This window comes from Equus caballus, chromosome 20, assembly GCF_041296265.1.
Source record: "Equus caballus isolate H_3958 breed thoroughbred chromosome 20, TB-T2T, whole genome shotgun sequence".
Classification (NCBI taxonomy): domain Eukaryota; kingdom Metazoa; phylum Chordata; class Mammalia; order Perissodactyla; family Equidae; genus Equus; species Equus caballus.
The window spans coordinates 43346689-43365560 of record NC_091703.1 but is presented as its reverse complement, the minus strand read 5'-3'; the positions used below and the strand labels follow the sequence as shown (position 1 = coordinate 43365560).

At 52.9% G+C, this 18872-nt stretch overlaps 1 protein-coding gene across 4 annotated transcripts in view; it reads left to right on the top strand.

The window, feature by feature from the left end:
* Positions 1-18872, top strand: part of LRFN2 (leucine rich repeat and fibronectin type III domain containing 2) — a 187835-nt gene that overhangs the window by 67026 nt on the left and 101937 nt on the right. The gene's annotated exons all lie outside the window — the stretch shown is intronic.

Sequence of the window (18872 nt, the reverse complement as noted above, 5' to 3'; positions counted from 1 at the left end):
TGGAATGTAAGCACTGCACAGGCAGGAGCATTTTTCTGGCTTATTCGCCAGTTTGTCCCAGGCACCAGAGGAGGGCCTGCCACAGCGCCGCACAGAAGCAGAGTTGTGGGAGGAGTGAAGAACTCATCACAGGTGGGAAGGAGCCGTTCCGAGTCCCAGGGCCCATTTCTCAGAGGAGGAGCCCCAGAGGGGTGGAGGGAGGACAGCAAGCGAGGCTCAGGCTGGGGACCCACTCAACCCCGGCCGCTTGGGGGTGACCATTCCTCCCCTGGCCACCCCATAACCTTCTGGGGACCTAGAGGCTTGAGTGGGAACCGCCCAGGACCAGCCTGGAGGGTGTGTGAGGGACGACTGGGTGCGTGAGGTCAGGAGGCCTGGCCTGGCAGGTGTCAAAGAGATGCTGGGCAGACGCTGGGAGGAGAAGCCCTTCGGTGGGTAATTTCCAAACTAGGAAAACAGGTGGCGTGGGCTGGGGATCCCTACAAAATCATTCAGGTGGCCCCTTCCCGCCCTCCCACAGTGGCCTGTGTGCTGAGCTTCCCGGCGGCTGGAATCTGCATCCTTTCTGTCACCCAGTGTCCTCGTCCCTGTTTCTTTGTGGATGTTTTGGTCCCTGTGAAGTCCGGGGTCCAGTGTAGACACAAGCCTCAGAGTTGCAGCACCTGAGGGGTGGGGGGCTGGGGTATGATACCCTACACCGGCAGGCACCAGCGAGGACCTCTTGTGTTGGGACGGAGAGCGTTAATTCCCTGGCACTTGGGGCCTGCCAGGGGGACATGCAAAGTGGCTTTGGTGCGAGAGAAGCTTCAGGTAGAAAGATACAGGTGCTGGCAGCTGGAAGTCGTGCATTGTCCTGGGCGGGGCGAGGTCACACAGCCGGGCAGCATCGACCTGCTGCATGCCGCTTCAAACCTCAATGAGTGTGACCCTCAAGCTCACGATTTTTGCACCAAATCTCCTTGACCTACACATCCAGCTCATTTTTTTTCCAGAGCTGCTGTTCGCAGAGGCCAGATCAGCACACCGTTTCCCATCTGGAGGCCTTTCCAGCCTGCAGGTGAGGAAGGAGCCGCCAGCCACGGTGTGTACGAAATTTCCCAGCCGGCTTCCCCGAGCATCTCCCGGGCGCGCCCCACCCCACCCCACCCTTCACTCGGGGTGTGTTCTGGAAAAGCAAGCCTGTTTCGGCATGAGTCTGAGTGAGCCAAATGAGGAAGGTAAAGTAAAGTAAAAATAAACTCGCACACGCCAAAAATAAATGGCTTCAGATTATCTACTGCGTTGGATTATGCAGTCCCCGTGGAGAGTGACGGTGACTGCTATGGTCACCTGCGGCAGGCCCAGCAGCCGGGGGCTGCCCAGATGGCTGGCCAGAGACGGGCTGCTGCTGAGGAGTTCTAGAAATGGGACCTCTAGCCAGAGACAGGAGAGGGGCGGGGGCTGCAGAAGGAGGAAGAGACCCACTTTGGGAAATGGGAACTATCTGGCAGCATTTCCCCCAATCTGCCACTTCTCCAGGAAGCTCGTAGATATAACGAGGGTGTGAAGAGAGAGAAATGAGAAAGAGTTGCGCAGTCACGTTAGTTTGAAAATGCTGGAATCGACAAGGTGCAAGTTTACTGCAGACCTTCTCAGATCCTTTACTATGCAAATCAGCATTGTGAGTTTTCAAAAAAGGAATATGATATATAACATAATATGTATGTTTGTGTATAAATGCCTGTGTGTGTGTGTATTTTTTTGCCAAAGCTGTTTGGATCATGGAACCCTTTCTTTCACATTGAGTCCTTAGGACTTGTGTGAGTGCCCCGTGGAACATTCTTTGGGAATGCCATTTGGCATTTTTCCAAAGCTTTTTCCTACCCAATTCTCATTGGATCCTATTAAAAGCAGAAAACAGGACTGTGTCACTTCTCGGCTTCAGATTCTTCAAGGTTCCCCAAGCTTGTTGGACGATGCTCAGATGGCCCCCCATGACCTGGCCACTGCCCACCTCTCCTATAGCCTCTCATATCCTCCTGTTAGCTCCTTGGTGGCCCTGAGCTTTCAGACCTCAGGACCTTTGCACATACTGCTCCCGCTTTTGGAGGGCCTTTCCTGTAACCCTCTCTGCTTGGTGACCTCTTGTTCATGTGTCAAGACTCAGCCCAGACGTCACTTTGGGGAGGTTTTCCTTGATCTTGTCACCATCCTCACAAGGCCTTCCTGACCACTCTTAAAATTGCAGCCCCTGCCCCAGAGCTCCCTCTTCCCCGCCCCCGCTTTATTTCTCTCCCCAGCGCTTAGTGCCTCTGCACAGACTATAGCTTTACCTTATTTGTTTTGTTTATCATTTGTGGTCTGTCTCTGCCTCCAGCACATTGGCTGTACGAGGGCAGGGATCACTGTCCATACTGTTCTCCACCTAGCACATAGTAGGTGCTCACAAACATTTATTAAACACAGGCTGTGGTGAGTGCCTCCTCAGCTGTCCTGCCTGAACCCTCTAAGTGCACATTTCTCATCGAATGCTCGGTCTTGTACACAGGAGACCCTGCAGACCTCCCCTGCGGCACGCCGGCTTCTCCAGGCTGCTGCTCTGGACCCGCCCCTGCACCCAGCAGTTCACAAGTCCCTGCCACTGAGGGCATGCTGACAATGCCTGTGCAAGCATCAGTCTTGATTTTTACAAACAGAGAAGCCAGCTCTCCTCCTGGCTGAGCGGGCAGACAGGGGACGGTACCTTGTGGGCCCCGATCCCGTCCCACCCAGGGGCTTCTCCTTCTCTCTCTCGTCTCCCAGGCTGACTGCTGTCCCGCCAGGTGGGGATGCCCGCTGGAGGTGGTTTCCTCCTGCTCAGAAAGTGTTAGGATTTTCTCTTCCCAAGGGCTCTGCATAAAGGGCAGGGCCTTGGCGTTCCGTTCTCCCAGTGGATCTTTCTTGTCCCAGCATAGCTCAGAGAGTGGGTCCAGGAAGCTGCGGGGCTACGGTGAGGTCTCAGGAGGGGTCTGGAGTCTGCTGTGTTCTCTTCAGTGCCGCTGACTCCACATCTGCCAGGGGGAAAGAATCCAACAGGGCTGAACTGGGCCCAGAACCAGGAGGGTGGGGCCTGGCCTAGGGACGCAGACATATGGTCTCTGCCACCAGGGTGTGTCCACGATCTTGAAAGAGATACTGTAATATTTCACGGAATCTAAGACTCCTTTGGTTAGAAGATGCACTGTTGGTTTTTGTATCCCTAAGAAAGGAATGTTGCTGCTCATGCAGCCTTGACGTGGTGTTGATTGTAAGACGGGTTCCAGTTTCAGAGACGTTGAGATAAACCTCTTGGGATTGATGGGCTGTGGCATTGATACCCACGGGGAATCCACTGGGCACATGGGGAGGGAGCCTGGAGGTCTGGGGTTTGGCAGACAGCTCAGGATCTGTTCTACTCTCCCCGTAAGGAAAGTGCGTGCACTGTCAGGGCTCCCGAGGGGGTTTGGAGATTCTGGTTAATGTGCCCAGGACACAGGGAGGGATCGGAGAGGGAGAGCGCTGCCTTCAGGATCTGGGTCCTAAGGGTCCAAAAGTCTGGCTACGGCCAGAATCCTCTTCCCTCAGGAGATCTGCTGACTTAGGAGTTCCAAAATGACTCTTAAATGCCCATCACCCCTCCCGCTTTGCCCAGCTCTGCGTGTCCCCTCCTTCTCCCCCCGCACTCCTCCTCCTTTCTCTCTGTCTCCGCCTGTCCTTCCTTCTCGTCAGTGACAGTTATAATTACTTGAAACCTTTTCACCCCTGCCTTGTCTTCTTTAGAGAAAACCCTGCCTCTGGCTGGAAAGGATTATTGTGTTAAAACCTCAGATCCTGGTACATCCTTTATTCTCCCGCGTCCCCCTTCCCCTCTGCCGGGAACTGGCCGCCTCATCACCACCCCACACCCACTTTTCACAGTCACTCTTGCGGTGGCTTCTCCCTCTCCAATTTGTCCCATGTGCTTCCTGAAATACTCCTCATGCTTCCTCTCAAAAGCCTATGGCGCCTCCCACGCCCTGGTATCTCACAGAAGGTAGGATAGGGGCCAGCACGGTGGCGCAGCGGTTAAGTACTCGTGTTCTGCTTCTTGGCGGCCCAGCGTTCACCGGTTCGGATCCTGCGTGCAGACGTGGCACTGCTTGGCAAAAGCCATGCTGTGGTAGGCATCCCACATATAAAAAAAGTAGAGGAAGATGGGCATGGATGTTAGCTCAGGGCCAGTCTTCCTCAGGAAAAGAGGAAGATTGGCAGTAGTTAGCTCAGGGCTAATCTTCCTCAGAAAAAAAAAATAGAAGGTAGGATAACCTGGGACGGACCATGCACTCCGGAATCAGATGGCCCGAATTCAAATCCCCCTGCCATTACTAGCCATGTGTCTTGGGGCAAGTTGTTAATCCTCCTGCTGCCCCCACGTCCTGTGGATAACAATGCCACATTACATCAATTCTAAGATCTTTATTTCAATATCTCCGAAATGGGAACGCCTCCTACAATCCGTGACACGTCAAAGTCTAATTAGCTACATTTCTTTCTTGAGGATACAAACACTAATAGTCCATCTTTTAATCTAAAGAGTCTTAGATTTGATGAAATGTTGTAGTATCTACACCAAGGGTTATGTGGATTAAAATGAGTTAACACACGAAAAATTCTTAGGACAGTCCCTGGCATGTAGGAGGTGCCCCATAAGTGTTGTTGTTATTGGCACAGGAAACTCCATCTGACCTTCACGTTTTCCTCAAGGTCTCCCCTCATTGTCCCCACTAGTGGGCATGATGACTCTGCTCTCTGTGCCCTCCCACACCAGGCCCCCTCTGGCCTTCTCCCCCCTGTCTCCCTTCTTCCCTAGAATGCCACCTGGCCTCCTATTTACCTATATTAGCTCTGCCCTTCCTTCTCGAACAAAGAGAATCCTGGCCACTCCCTGGCTTGCCCTCTCTGGTCTGTAGTTGGCGCCACCCCGTCCACCACTGACCTAGGTGTTTGTACAGTTTCCTCTGTTTCTGCCGTGTAAATCTCGTCTTCCCGATGCTCCTTGGAGCTGAGCGCCCTGTCGTCATCACATACCTACTCCCTACACTCTGCCTGCCACCAGGCTGGGCGTGAATAGACCGTCAAAGTGGCCACCCCATCTAAAAGAGCATCTCTGTCTGCCCTTGACCCTGCTTTCATTTCCTCCAGCACGTTGCCCAGCCTGGCATGCTGGGCGTGTGTCTGTTGGTTTGTTGTTGGCTTCTCGTGCTAGAATATAAACTCCCTGAAGCAGTGGCCCGACGCTGATCCATCACTGTGGCCCCAGCACCAAGCCCAAGGCTGGGCGTGATGTAGGTGCTCAATAAATGTTCATGGGATTAATACGCATGTTCTTACTCACCGACTGGTTTGTTGACCAACTCAGGGTAGAGGGTTTGGGGGTGTGACTCAGCTTTCTGAAGACTGAGGCTCACCATCAGGAAAGAGGGGCTCCAGATGACCAGGGGAGGCATCCGTTGGGCATCTCCAGCCCTGCCTGACTTGACGCTATTCTCATTTTATCCTCACAAAATCCCTTCATGGTAGATGAGGAGACCGGGGCCTGAGAAGTCAACTTAAATGCTCTGGGTACGTGGCTTTCAAACCTCTTTGACTACATCCCACAGCAGTGCATGCAATTCATGTCACAACCCAGTGTTCACGTGTGCACACGCATGTGAACGCTCACCCCTTACTCTGTGCAATACACTTTATTTTCTATGCCATTTTATTCTACCTCTGCTCTTTCTTCGTGTTTGAATGCCAGACACGGCCCACGACACTGAGCTCATAACCCACAAATGGGTCACGACCTGCACTCTGGGAAACATGGCACAGTGTCCCAGAGCCACTGAGTGTGGAAGGTGACAGTCAACTCAGGCTTGCTGGACACACACCTGTGCTCTTTTCAATGAGCAGTCCCACCTGGGAGAACACCCAGAAACTCACGTGCATTGAGAGAGCCAGAGGATTCCTGGAAAGCAAGTGGGAGCCTCTGCCAGAGCTCGGGAAGGAAGCTTTGTGGGTGTGTCATCCTTGGCTGGGTCATTCAGGAGGACAGAGCCTGCTCTGCCTGTGCTACGTGCTCCAAAATGTTTGTTGACTGAATGAGTGAGTGGGTGAGTGAATGAGTGAATAACCCCCTTCCCTACACGCCTCTAGCTCAGACCCCGCAGGTGGAGGGAGACTATGCCCCACTGGTTGTCACGGTCCTTAGAAGGAAGGGATTTCTAAGTGCTGGGATGGAGGGAGCCCTGGAGATCATCTTGTCCTCCCCATCATTGAAAGGATGTGGGAACTGAGGCCCCGAGAGGGGATGTGGCATGGCCGTGCTGTGGTCTCTAGCAGGACCGGGGCTGGGAGCTACTGCACGGTCTACCAGCGCTGAGACGGTGTCGTGAGTGGGGAGGGTCCAGGCTTCGGGGTCTGGAACACGGTGCTTCCGCCATCACTGTTACTCTTAGTTATAACAGCGTCTCTGAGGGTTGATGGAGCGCTCATCTCACGCTGAGCGCGGCTGTAAGAGCCTTGCGTGCATTAAGTCATTTCCTTCTCAAACCAACCGTGTAAGACGGGTGCCCTTATCAACCCCGTGTTCCAGGGAGGAAACCGAGGCACAGGGGAGTGGCGCAGCTTGCTCAAGGCGACCCATTAGTTCGTGGTGGAGTGGGGATTTGGAGCTAAGTGGGCTCTGAAGCCCACGATGCTGGAAGCTTGGTTCGGGGGAGCAGGGAGGGGGCCCCCAAGTGGAGCAGGGCAGCGGGCCCAGGCAGGAGGCCAAAGCCTGGCTCTGCCCTTTCCCCGTGGCATGTCCTTGGGCAGGAAAAACATGAGCTGTTAAAATTTACAGAGTAGGGGGCCGGCCCCACGGCCAAGCGGTTGAGTTCCAGCGTTCGCTTCGGTGGCCTGGCGTTTCGCCGGTTCGGATCCTGGGCGTGGACATGGCTCTGCTCATCAGGCCATGCTGAGGCGGCATCCCACAGAGGGACCCACAACTACAGTATACAACTATGTACTGGGGGGCTTTTGGGAGAAGAAGAAGAAGATTGGCAACAGATGTTAGCTCAGGTGCCAATCTTTTTTAAAAAAAAAGAAAATTTACGGAGTGGGACCAGGTGCCAGCACTGTGCATGGATTATCAGATCCAAGTCCAGAAGGAAGTGGGGGCTCAGAGGGCAGGTAACCAGCCCAAGGTGACACCTCGGGAGGGGACAGAGCCAGGTTTGGGCACCAACTCGAGCTGACTCCCAAGCCTCTGCTCTCACCCCCGTGCTGCGCTGCAGGCTGGCGGCCCGCTCTGTGACTCAGTGTCCTCCCCTTTCCAATGGGAGAGAGGCTCCCGCCTTGAGGACTGTTATGACAGCCGCCTGGTGCTTGGCTCCTAAAAGGCACCCAACGTTTGTTAGCCCTTATTCAACTTCCTGTCATCTGGCATCAGAGGCAGAACGCCTGGCTCGGAGGTGTGGCTTGAGGTTTAATCAGATTCAGACAGAATCTGAAATCTTTCAGCGCCTGAGCATTTTATGAGTCGATCATTCAGAATCCACTAGAGTATGACCGAAAAGACAAGTCAAAACAAAACAAGATGTCACTAGCTTTTCTTGGCACTTGCAATGTGCCGGGAGAGGGGCTTATGCTTTCTCCTTGTGTCCTCATTTCCTCTTCAAGACAAGTAAGTGAGAAGCATCATTCTGCCCAATTTTCAGGTGAGAAAACTAAGGTTCAGGGGGTCTCGAGAAACTGCCCAGCCTGAAGAGAGGCCGTTTGGCATTGAGGCCAGGAGCAGGGGCTTCCAGGCCCACCCCACCTAGCCAGCTGTGTCGCTTGCCTTCTCTGAGCCTCATTTCCTGAAGATGGAGCCTGTCTCAGCCAGCCTTTGTGAAGATTAAATGAGAAGCTGTGTGTTCAGGGCTTAGCGTGTGTCTGACACAGAGCAAGCACTCAATAAACGGTAGTAATCAGAGTGCCATCTGTGTTTTGTTAGGATACAGAAGACGGGGGGAGGGGGAGAGAAATCCCTCTTTAGATCATAAAGTAAACCAAGCCGATATCAGTCTGGCTCGGGGAAGAGCAGGCTGCGTCAGGGAGCGTTTATTAAGAGTGTACCATGTGTGAGGGGCGTCCAGGTTCTTTCTGTCTAGCAGAGTTGCTGAGTGGAGCCATGGAAGCATCGAACCCCAGCTCCTGACTCCAGATCCAGGGGTCACAGCATCCCCCCCACAGGGAGCCAACACGGTCATTACTGTTGAGACACCATCACCTGGCTCATCAAGGCCAGGCTTTCTAATGAATAGTGGTACTTGATCTGTTTAGAGCTTTATGACTTGAAAACAACATCCCCCTTTGAAGTGTAAAAATTCTGTGCTCCTTTCCTTTCAGATTGCATCCCCACTGGGTAAATTAGGCACTGTTAGTCCTGTTGGGCATCTGAGAAAGCTGAGGCGCGGAGCGTGGAAGTGAGTTGCCCAAACTCTCCAGGCTGATTGCTGGGAGCGTGGGGGCTGGATCCAGGAATTCTCATGGCCCCATCCTGGGCTCCTTCTCGAAGGGGGGCATGGCTGACCCCAGTGTTGGGGACAGTGACATCTTAGAAGAGGCACATCTTCCATAGGGCTGGGGCAGCACAGCTCAGCAGTTGGGGCAAACTGTCTGATTTGCAAGGCATAAAGGAACATGCTTGGGGCTGGGCCAGCATGCTGGAACCTTCCCAGAGATTGGACACATCTTACTCATGATCCCAAACACCAACAATGAAATACTAGTTAAGCTTGGAGAATAGTTCTGTCTCCACGCTAGTCCTAGCTTCACAATTTAGAATATATAGAATGCAGGTTTGGCCACTGTTCATACTGCTTCTGGGGGTATCTGTTTTTATAAACAGTTCCATTCATGCTTCAGAGAGTGAGCAGATTCGTTCCAGTCAGAACTCTGCCTTCAGTTCAAGGTCCTACGCACATCTCTGCATGAAAAGAGCACAAAAATCTACCTGAACACTTCTTATTCTAGTTGGCAATTGGCTGGATCAAACGGTGGTGGACTGCCAGGTCCCGTGGAAACATCTCTCCTCAGAGAGAGGATGCACACCATTCTGCTGCTGATTACTTGTGTGGCCTTGAATCACACGTTTTGCCTTCATCCTACCTGCTCAGGGAGGGTGCTGGAATAAGATGCTCTCCAAGGTTCCCCCAGCCCTGGTGTTGTGGAAATGGCTACAGCTGCAAGCAGTGCTGGGGCCCCTAGGAAGGTCTGGGCCTCTCACTGGGGCATCCCAGAGCTCAGGCCTGCAGGATTCTGGATATTGAAACAGGAGACGACGTGGTGCCATTTGCTCCAGTGGCTGCTTGGCCACATGCTTTAATGTCTGGGTCAGCTGGGCCCAGACCCCCTCACATATCTGTGTGTCTTAGGGCTTCTTCAGCTGACCAGCTGGCAGAGACAGCCAAGTCAAGGAGGGCTATCCTGAGAGTCATGGCCAGGACCCCCAATCCCTGTTAGCAAGCGTGCAGTTAAGACATGAGGGGAAAATAGGTCATCTCTGTGTGAGGTGAAGTCCATAGCCAGCCCCAGGGAGCGCCACCCCAGCGGTCACCAGCCCAGACTGCCCAGTGATCCCCAAACCGGCCCCTGTCCGTCAGGGCCCCCAAGGGTGCTAGATTCTCTTCCCTCTTCCCACCCAGGCGAGGGGGCACTTTTGTGTGGCAACTTCCTGATTTCACGTTTTAATTTTCAAAAAGGAAATAAATTCTCTCCAGCCGTAGCGGTAATTGACTTCGGAGTTGCGACTTTATCATGCAAATGGTTATTTGTGGACTTTTAGAAACCTGCGTCATGGAGCGAAATTACATACTTGCAGACTTGCGAAGCCATGGATTACGGTCCCAACAGATCCTAATGATTCTCTGGGTGCCATTAGGGTATTACGTGAAAATGCATATTTAGAGGATGATTAAAGAGCAAACGAGCACGCCCAGTGAAATTCCTTGTGGAAAGTGGTGATTAGACTCGCTGGGAGGCGATTTTCTCATGGCAGGGATCTCACCGGCTGGCCCGCCCCAGCCCTGCTGAGCCCTGAGAGGCCCTGGCGACAGGTTATAAACAATCCTAGACTCAGCCTGAAGAAGGAGGAGAGACGTGCACGCCCGTCCCTCACACAGGGAGCCTGAGGGCCGCTTCGCTGCAGCCACCAGCGGGATCTGGGACTGGCCCCTCCAAAGATCCTGGCGCATTTTCTGCACCCCTCCTCTGCCCCGGGCCACTGTCAAATCACGTACCCTGGAAACAGTTTGGGATGAGGTTGCTTTGCAGTGAGCCTCATGTACCCTGGAAACAGTTTAGGGTGAGATCGCTTTGCAGTGAGCGGGGGCTCTCCGCCAAGGTAGGAAGGGCAGTTAGCAGCATCAGCAGCTTTGGTCTTGGGTTGGGTTTGAGACCCCAGATTCAGACCCAATGCCGCCACTGAAACATCGCCAGTGTGCCTTTGGCCATTGTTAACTCACGCACACGTGAGACGGATACTAATATCGAATGTGATTCTGTATATAAAAGAGCTTTGAAAATCGCAGAGGGCAGAGGAGTGAGGCTTGTCATGAGTCCCTCCTTCTTGGCAGGTGCTATCTGCTGGGCTCCAGGTTCAGCCCTTCAAGGCTGCCGTCCACAAACACTTCTGGCCTCTTCCTTCCTGTCTTCGCTGTCCTTAGCTCAAGGGGATTTCTGTGGGAAGGAGACTCAGTTACCCATGGCTCCAGAATGTTCCTCTTACCTAATTCCTATTGCCACTCTTATAGTGGCCCGTCTCTGATTTCCTCACAAGCCCACTTCTGTAGTATGACGGTACTTTATTGAGCCCTGAGAATTGGTTGGAGAATCACTTTACTGAGTGCTTCGTATGTGGCAGACACCGTGCTATGCTCTTGCTGTGTCTTGTGTCTCATTTACCATTTATGATACGTAGCCCTATAATATTCCAGTTTATAGATGAAGAAACTAAAGTCCAGAGAAGTTAAGTAACTTGCCCAAGGTCACACAGGCAAGTGACCAAATCCAGGACCTATCTCAAAATCCCAGCTTCTAACCTTTGAAGTTTTGCCTTTCATGTGGGTCGGATGCCACAGCTGCATTTGGAGTACAGTTCTTCACAGGTCTCTCCGGCCGTGTGCATCTGGTCTTTTCTGGGGAAGGCGCTTACCTGAGACATGAACACTTTCTCCCTTGTCCTGAACTGCTTCTTCCCTCCCTAATCCCACCTTCCCTCCAGCGACTACTCAGTCTTTCTCCACCCCTGCACCAACTTCTTAGAGTTGGCTCCCTTTCCTGCCTCCATCCCTTCATTCCTCGGCCCATTCTGTATTGGCTTTCAGTCTACTTTCCAACATAATAATGGCTCTTTCTAGGGTCCCTGGGGCCTCCCTGTCTCCAGATCCACTGGGCATTTTAAAGTCCTCTTCCCATCTGACTTCTCAGAGGCATTGACTCTACTGCCCACGCCATGCTTCTTAGGTCACCTTCCTCCCTTGCCTCCAGTGGCATGCCCTGTGCAGGTTTTCCTCCTGAATCTTTGGCGGCACCTTTACAGACTCACTGGTCTTGGGGCTCCACAGGTCAGGTCCTCTGCCCCCTCCCTAGGCGATCTCATCCGTCCTTGGCCTTCATCTATCCACATGTGGATTATTTACGAATGCGAATCTCCTCCCAAGACCTCTCTTTCGAGCTCCACACCGTATACTCAGCTGCCTGCTCAGCATCTCCTCTTGAATGTCTCAAAGGCACCTCAAACTGCCCCTGTCCACAGTAGAACTGTGGCCTTCTCCTACCACGGGGGTCTTCTTCCGGTGTTCCGTCCTGGCCAATGGCACCACTGCCCTTCCAGCTGCACAAGCAAGAGGTTAAGGGTCACTGTGGGTGGCTCGCTCCACTCCTGCTCTACAGTCAATCCGTCTCTGCAGCAGGTCAGTTTCCCCCCCAGTTAGCTAGTGGACCCACGCCACTCTCTCCTGCTCCTCCACCCTGGCCTCCCGACAGGTCTCGCTCTCATCCTGCTCAATCCATCTGCCACGCCACAACTCTAATGACCTCACACATCCGCATCCTCACCTCACTGAAAACGCTCTGTTGGTTTTCTGTTGCTTTTGAGATCATTTCCCAAATCTGTGACATGGCCCTCGAGACGTGTGGCTGCCCACGTCCACCCTCCTGCCTCATCGCCCACCCTCATCCCCCTCCTTGTTCTCTGGGCTCCAGCCACATAGCCCCTGGGCCTCTCAGTTCCTGGAGCTCACTGTGCTCCGTCCCTCCACAGTCTTGAATCAAGCTGTTCTCTCTCTCTGGAACATTCTCTCACTGCTTGTGTGCCCCCTCCCCCACTGTTGGCTTCTTTGTCATTTTCTCTGATAGAACGTGGACCCGCCTTGAGAACATGTCCTCGGTTTGTAAACCTGCCCATTTACTGTGCCTGTGACTATTTCTGTCACTGGACTCTCAGCTCCTCGGGAGCAGGCACCACGTCTGCAGCTCCTCCCACCGTCCCGGTACCTAGCACAGCGAGTGCTGTTGTCCTTACCTCATTCCACAGATACTTCCTGAGGGCCTATCAGGTTCTAGTCACTGTTCAGCACCCTGAGTCATGTAGTTGTGCTCAAAGAACACTCCTCAGGTGAGAGTGAATGTCCCCTTTTGTGCCTTACCTCCCAGTTCCCTCACCCCCCATCCCTCCTGGAAGGACAGGAGTGGAGGAGCCAGTGCCAGGCCATGAGCCTCCAGTGTGGAAGGCTGGGCTGCCTGCCTCCTTCCCCAGAGATGGGCAAGGATTTCCTGAGGGCTTGTAGCTGTGGCCCTTTCTTTTCTGACTTGTCCTGACAGTTGTTCTTGCCCAGAGGACGTCCATTCTGCCTCTGAAATTTTCTCCCTCCTTCAAGTCCTCCCTGAGCCCTCGGGTCGCCCTCCCCCCACAGCTCCCTGTGCTGGCTGTGCTGGCACCATCTGAATGCTCTGTGGCTTCTCCCATTGTAGGCTGGTCCCATGTGACTTGCTGAAACTCTCTGGGTTTTGGTCCCACAGGAAAATGGGTATGATGATGCTCACAGATAGGATCACTGTGGGAATTAAATGAAGTCACATATATGGGGGTGCTCTGAGCCCTGGAAGGTGCTATGCAGATGAAGAGTTATTATTTTTACTATATCGTCACTTTGCACTGTAAGGCTGCTTCCCTTTGCCCGTGATATGTTCTGTCTCTGGAGCAGGTCATGCCCTCTCCGGATGTCCACTGGGCTCAGCCCGGGGCCGGGTGTGTAACTCAGGATGTGCTGGGTCAGGGAACTGACAATAAAGCACGCTCAAACGCGGCAGAAAGTTCAGACTACCCAGGTGGGTGTCTCTTTGCTCCCTTGTTTCTCCCACTCCACTCCCCTTGGACCCAGCTCCCTGAGTCCTTCGGGCCTCTGCCCTCAACGTGGCACACCCACAAGGATGCCTGGCCTCATCTTTCCATGATCCTGTCTGAGGGGAATCCAAGCCAGAGTACTGGGGGCAGAGAGGGACCCGTTGGTACAGGGCTGAGGCCACACCCTGCAACATTTTGTCTTAGATTCTCCCAATATAAAATTTTAATCCCATTATTTAAAAACCAATGTTTATTGTAGAAAATTTAGAAAATGCAGGTAAACGCAAAAAATTACCCATAATTCCATCTCCCTAGATAATCTCTGTTAACATTTTGTCCCTCCTCCTAATCTTTTTAATGAAAATATTACATATAATAGTAAAAATATTTAGATTATGTTTTTATAATATTTATAATTATAATATAATCTCTATATTTAAAAAATAGAGATGGGGCTGGCCCCGTGGCTGAGTGGTTAAGTCGGCGCGCTCTGCTGCGGCAGCCCAGGGGTTTGCTGGTTAGGATCCTGGGCGCAGACATGGCATCGCTCGTCAGGCCACGTTGAGGCGGCGTCCCCATGCCACAACTAGAAGGACCTGCAACGAGACATACAACTATGTACGGGGGGGATTTGGGGAGATAAAGCAGAAAAAAAATGAAAAAGAAGATTGGCAACAGTTGTTAGCTCAGACGCCAATCTTAAAAAGACAAAAAAATAATAAAAAAAAATAAGAGAGAAAGAGAGAGACTGACTTTGCTTTTTTCACTTAGTTTATGGTGTTTATTTTCCTGTGAGATTAAATTTTCTTTAAAAATATAATTTTTAATAATTGCACCTGTGTTATCAATAACTTCTTTTGTAATCAATAGAGTAATTTTTGCTCCAAGCAGAAAATGCAAAAAAACATAGAAATATGCAAAGGAAAAAAAACCCAGCCACCACCCATAATTCACATACTCAAGGATAGCACAGTTGACATTTTGGTGTATGTCCTTCCCATACATTCTCTTTCTAAACCTTTAGTTATTATTTGTGATGGCAGCAGGCTGTCCATAGTCGCTGTTTTCCTTAGAGGTGTGTAGTGAATATTCCCCAGTGTTGGTGAACACTCCTGTGCTCGTCCTTCTTTTTGATAGCTGTAGCCCAGTGCACAGTTCGCATCACTCTCCTGGTGGCTGAAGGGTGGATCTCCAGGTTCCTTCCACTTTTGTCATTATATACAGCACTGTGATGAACATCCTTGTATGAACACCTTTGTGTACAGCCATGATTATTTCTTTGTACATTGCAGCCTTCACTCCCTTCCAGTGTATTTAAGGGAGGGGCTACCCACAAAGGCATGGGCAGAGTCGACAGAACCGACAAGGGTGTGGAGGCATCCAAAGACTAGCAGTGCTGGGAAGCCATGCGCTCCCTACCCCAGGCCTAAAGTGATGAGGAGAGGAAGCAGAAGTGAGGTGCAGAGGCCAGTGGGGACGCGAACAGAAGTAGCCAGCGTCACTCTCCTCCTGCCCTCTGACCTCCTGCTGGTGTGTGTCCCATTGGCCAAACGCAACGGGAAATGAGAGGATGTGGGAGCCTGGGGGATGCAGTCCACGGAGACCAGCCTCCTGGAGGACAGAGCTGGGTGAGGAAGGCTGGAGGGAGAATCCGGAGCGGAGGGCCAAATAGCACAGTGGTGGCCCCTGGTCCTCCGTGGAGGGACCCGAGGGCCAGGAGGACTCCACCTCTGTCTATCCCACAGGCAAGGGGCTGCATGCCACACCTGGGACAAGGATCAGAGACTGACAAGAGCCAACATCTGCGGGCTTCCCAGGGCCTCCTCTGAGTGAACATGTACAGTGGCCTAATATGTAATATATAGCCTTGTTTAATCCTCACAACTGTCCTGTGAGGTAGGTGATATTGTTTTTCCCATTTTACAGATGTGGAAACTGAGGTGCAGAGAGATTTAAAATCTTGCTCCCACAGCTAGGAGAGGCAGCACTGGTATCTAAGCCTGGGTCCATGTCTCAACATCCACCACCCTGGACCACACTATGGGGTCAGTGGTTGCCCATCGCAGTGCGGACGGGCCGCAGACCCAGCAATCCGACTTCCTCTCCGCCCGTTCTTTCCTGTGGCCACGCTCTCCAGCAGGGGAACCGAGAAACCACACACCCCGCAGCGAAGAGGAGCCCCGCGAAGCCCTAAATCCGCTCCAGTTGTATTTTCTCTCTATCCTTTGAAAATAAAAATTGCTGAGCGCCTGCTATTTTCCCTGAGACTGTGTAGCAGAAATCTTCTCCTGGGCTCTGACCCTGGGAGTCAGCTTTCCGCCCAAAGCACATTTTTACAGCCAAGTTATTTCTGATTCTTTAAAAGCAAAAGCAGAAATAAAAAAAAAAAATGTCTGGAAGGAACAGGCTCTGTTGTAATGTAATGTCTCAGCAAAAAACCCGCGGCCGTCCGTCTCGTGCGTGGCTCCCGTCCTGAAGGCGGGAGGCTGGGAGACGTCTCGAGCTGCAGCGTGGGGGGAGCTCAAGGCTGCAGGCCACCCCTGGAACTTTAATTATTCCAGGGACGTGACAGAGAGGAGTGGAGAAGATGTGGTGTTGAAAGGAGAGGAGCGCACAGCCCGGGAGAGGAACGGACAATTTGCAGATCTGACTTTGAACCTGGAAGGGCCCCACTCCTCATTCGGAGTGAGCTGCTTCCTGGGGCGTCATAAAAATGCCTTGCCTTTGGATTTGTATTTAAAGTCACCAAGAGCATGCGTGTGAGCGTGCATCCACATGTGTGTGTGAAGTTGTGGGGCCTGTGTGCCTTTCTGGGGGGATCACAGGGGCGGGAGCCGTGTGGGTCTTGCTCCCTCAGATATCTCCAGCACCAAGCATCCTTCCTGGGATGAGGCAGGTACTCAATAAGTGTTTGTTCAGTCTCTTGAGCTCCTGCGTGTGTGTGAATAGTCTGTGTGCAGGGGTCAGAGGGGACATGTCTGTGCCTCTCTGTGGAGGCACTCCAGAGTGTCACCTCTCTGAGGGCAGAGGTCTTGGTTGGCCTCATCTGCTGATGTACATTAGGCGTCTGATGCAGTGCTTGTGTGCGGCTGTGTGTCCATGTAGTGGCCGCAGAGCCGGCCTAAGTGTGAGCCTGTGCACAGTGTGTGAGAGAGAGCCTGTGCGAGAGCGAGTGACTTTGGGTATCTTGGTGCCCCAGAATACTGGGCAGTGGATGGAGCTGCATTTGGGAGCAAGTGTACAAGCTTGTTTGTTCAGTGTGGGAAAAGATGCACATGCAGAGAGCAAGAGGGTCAGCGAGTAGAAGCAGAAATATCTTCATAAATACAGCAGGACCCTCTCCTGCAGGCTTGGCCTCTGTGCCCATGGCCATGGTGTGCCTAGATTCGGGTCTTCATTGTGGACCGTTCAGCCACAAATGCAGCTTAGATTCAATTAGGAAGGACCTGAGGGCCAGAGACTGGACCTTCTGGCACAGACACTCATTACTTACTTCTCTAGCTGTGACAGACCCTGCCAACTGTCTTCTGTCTCCCATTTACACTTTCAATGCCATTTTTTCCCCTACTCCAGGCTTCCTTGACATGATGGTGCCTTTAGCATGGACATAGGTCTATAGGCACACTGTCATCTGGTCAATGTCGCCTCCAGACAGCCTGGACTCTGTCCCCCTCGCCCTGCTCCCCCAGGGTCCCCCCACCCTCCCATGCCCCTGATCCCTCAGCACCCCAGCGGGCACCCCCATAAATGGTTCTCTCCTTCCTCAAGGTCAGCTCTGTCTTGGGACTGCTCCCCAACAGTAAGGATGATAAATGGCTGCTGTAGCCTGAGACTGGGGAGGTGACATTTCTCTAGCCTTCCAAGAATCCCCTGTGTGCCCGCTGTTGTTGTCCCGACGTTGTTTTTTTGATCATCCTCGCTTCCTGGGGAGTTCCAGACCCTCTCTACAAAGGCCATGCATCAATCCTGGGAAGACAGCAAGGCGGGGTGGGGGGGTGGGGGGAGCGTTATGGAAAATCTAGGGCACCTGTGCTGCCCGGCATCCTCCATGCAGACGTGGAAACTGAGGCATCGCCAGGCTCTCCACTCCCTCTTCTCTCCCCTCCTTGTCTTATTGTAAGTGCATCCTTTTCTGTCTCCCACAGACGTGATGTCACTGTGCGTTCTCTATAGCACAAGGGGCTTATTAGATGCTAATGTGGTAATGGGTGACTCCCAGAGAAGAGAGAATAGAGCGCTTAGACAACTCCCACTGGTAAACAAAGCCGCTAGACAGGTGTACAGGCGGGGGACTGGGTGGGGGCGGGGTGAGGGGAAGCTTGGAGAACAGAGCCTGAGGGTGGAGTAGAAGGGACCAGGAGAGTCTCTGGGAGCAGCAGGGATTGGCAAAGGCAACAGGTTGGGCCCAGCCGGCCTGGAGATCTGGAAGAGAGGGATGCTGGGGTCAGGGGTGAGAGCTGGAGGGTGGTCTGCTGGTGACGGTCAAGGTTAGGGACACCCCGAGGAACTGCTGAGGGGGCTCGAAGGCTGGGCCGGGGAGCAGAGGCAGAGGTGAAAAGCAAAGGGGAACAGACTTCTGAGCAAGACGGGCAGGTGGGAGTGGGGCCAGAAGGGTCTCACTCTGGGGTGCTATAGACTCCCCTTCTCTCGGTTGCAGGCTCCTTTCTGCAGAGCCATGTAGGGGGCTGACTTCTTTGCGCGGTGCTTTACAGATTGCAAAGCTCCCTCACATCCAATAACCCCACACTAGCCCCTGGAGGCACGTCAGGTATGACAACCCTTACAGCGTAGATGGAGAAGGCACAGAGTGATTAACCAGTTTTTCAAGGCCAACCAGCAAGGAAGTGGAGATCTGGGATGATTAGTCAGATCTACTTAATAAGTCCCTACTGTGTGCCAGGTGCTTTTTGGATTAGAGTCAGGACCCCCAAAGATGGAACCCCTGCCCTCAAGCATCTTCTCTTCTAGAGGGAGGAAGCAGAGAATCACACACAAAGCTGTCAGTAGGATGCTTTTAAGTACCTATGAAGAAGATAAAATAGGTTAGTGTCAGGGTGGGTGGCAGGATGGTGGGCTTGGGGATGGGGCCCTTTGACCAGGGTGGTCAGAGGAGGCCACTCAGAGGAGGTGAGACATGAAATGAGATGGGAATGATGAGGGGTGGGCATGTGAAGACTGGGAAGAAGGGTCCGAGCAGAAGGAATGATAAGTGCGAAGATGCCGAGACTGGAGAGAGCTGCAGCCAGGGTGTCTGGAGCCTCCTGCCCGAGGGCAGGGCTGGGGCAGGGCGGAGGATGCGGCTGGAGGGTAGGCAGGGGCTGCAGGCAGGACCGTGGCTTTTATCCCTGGTGCTGCCAGAACCCCCGAAACGTTTTACAACAATGGACTGACCTGACCTGATTCCGGTTAGATAGGTCCCTGCAGCTGCGCTGTGGAGGGCAGGTTGGAGGTGGGCCAGGATTACAGGAAGGAGCCAAATTAGGGG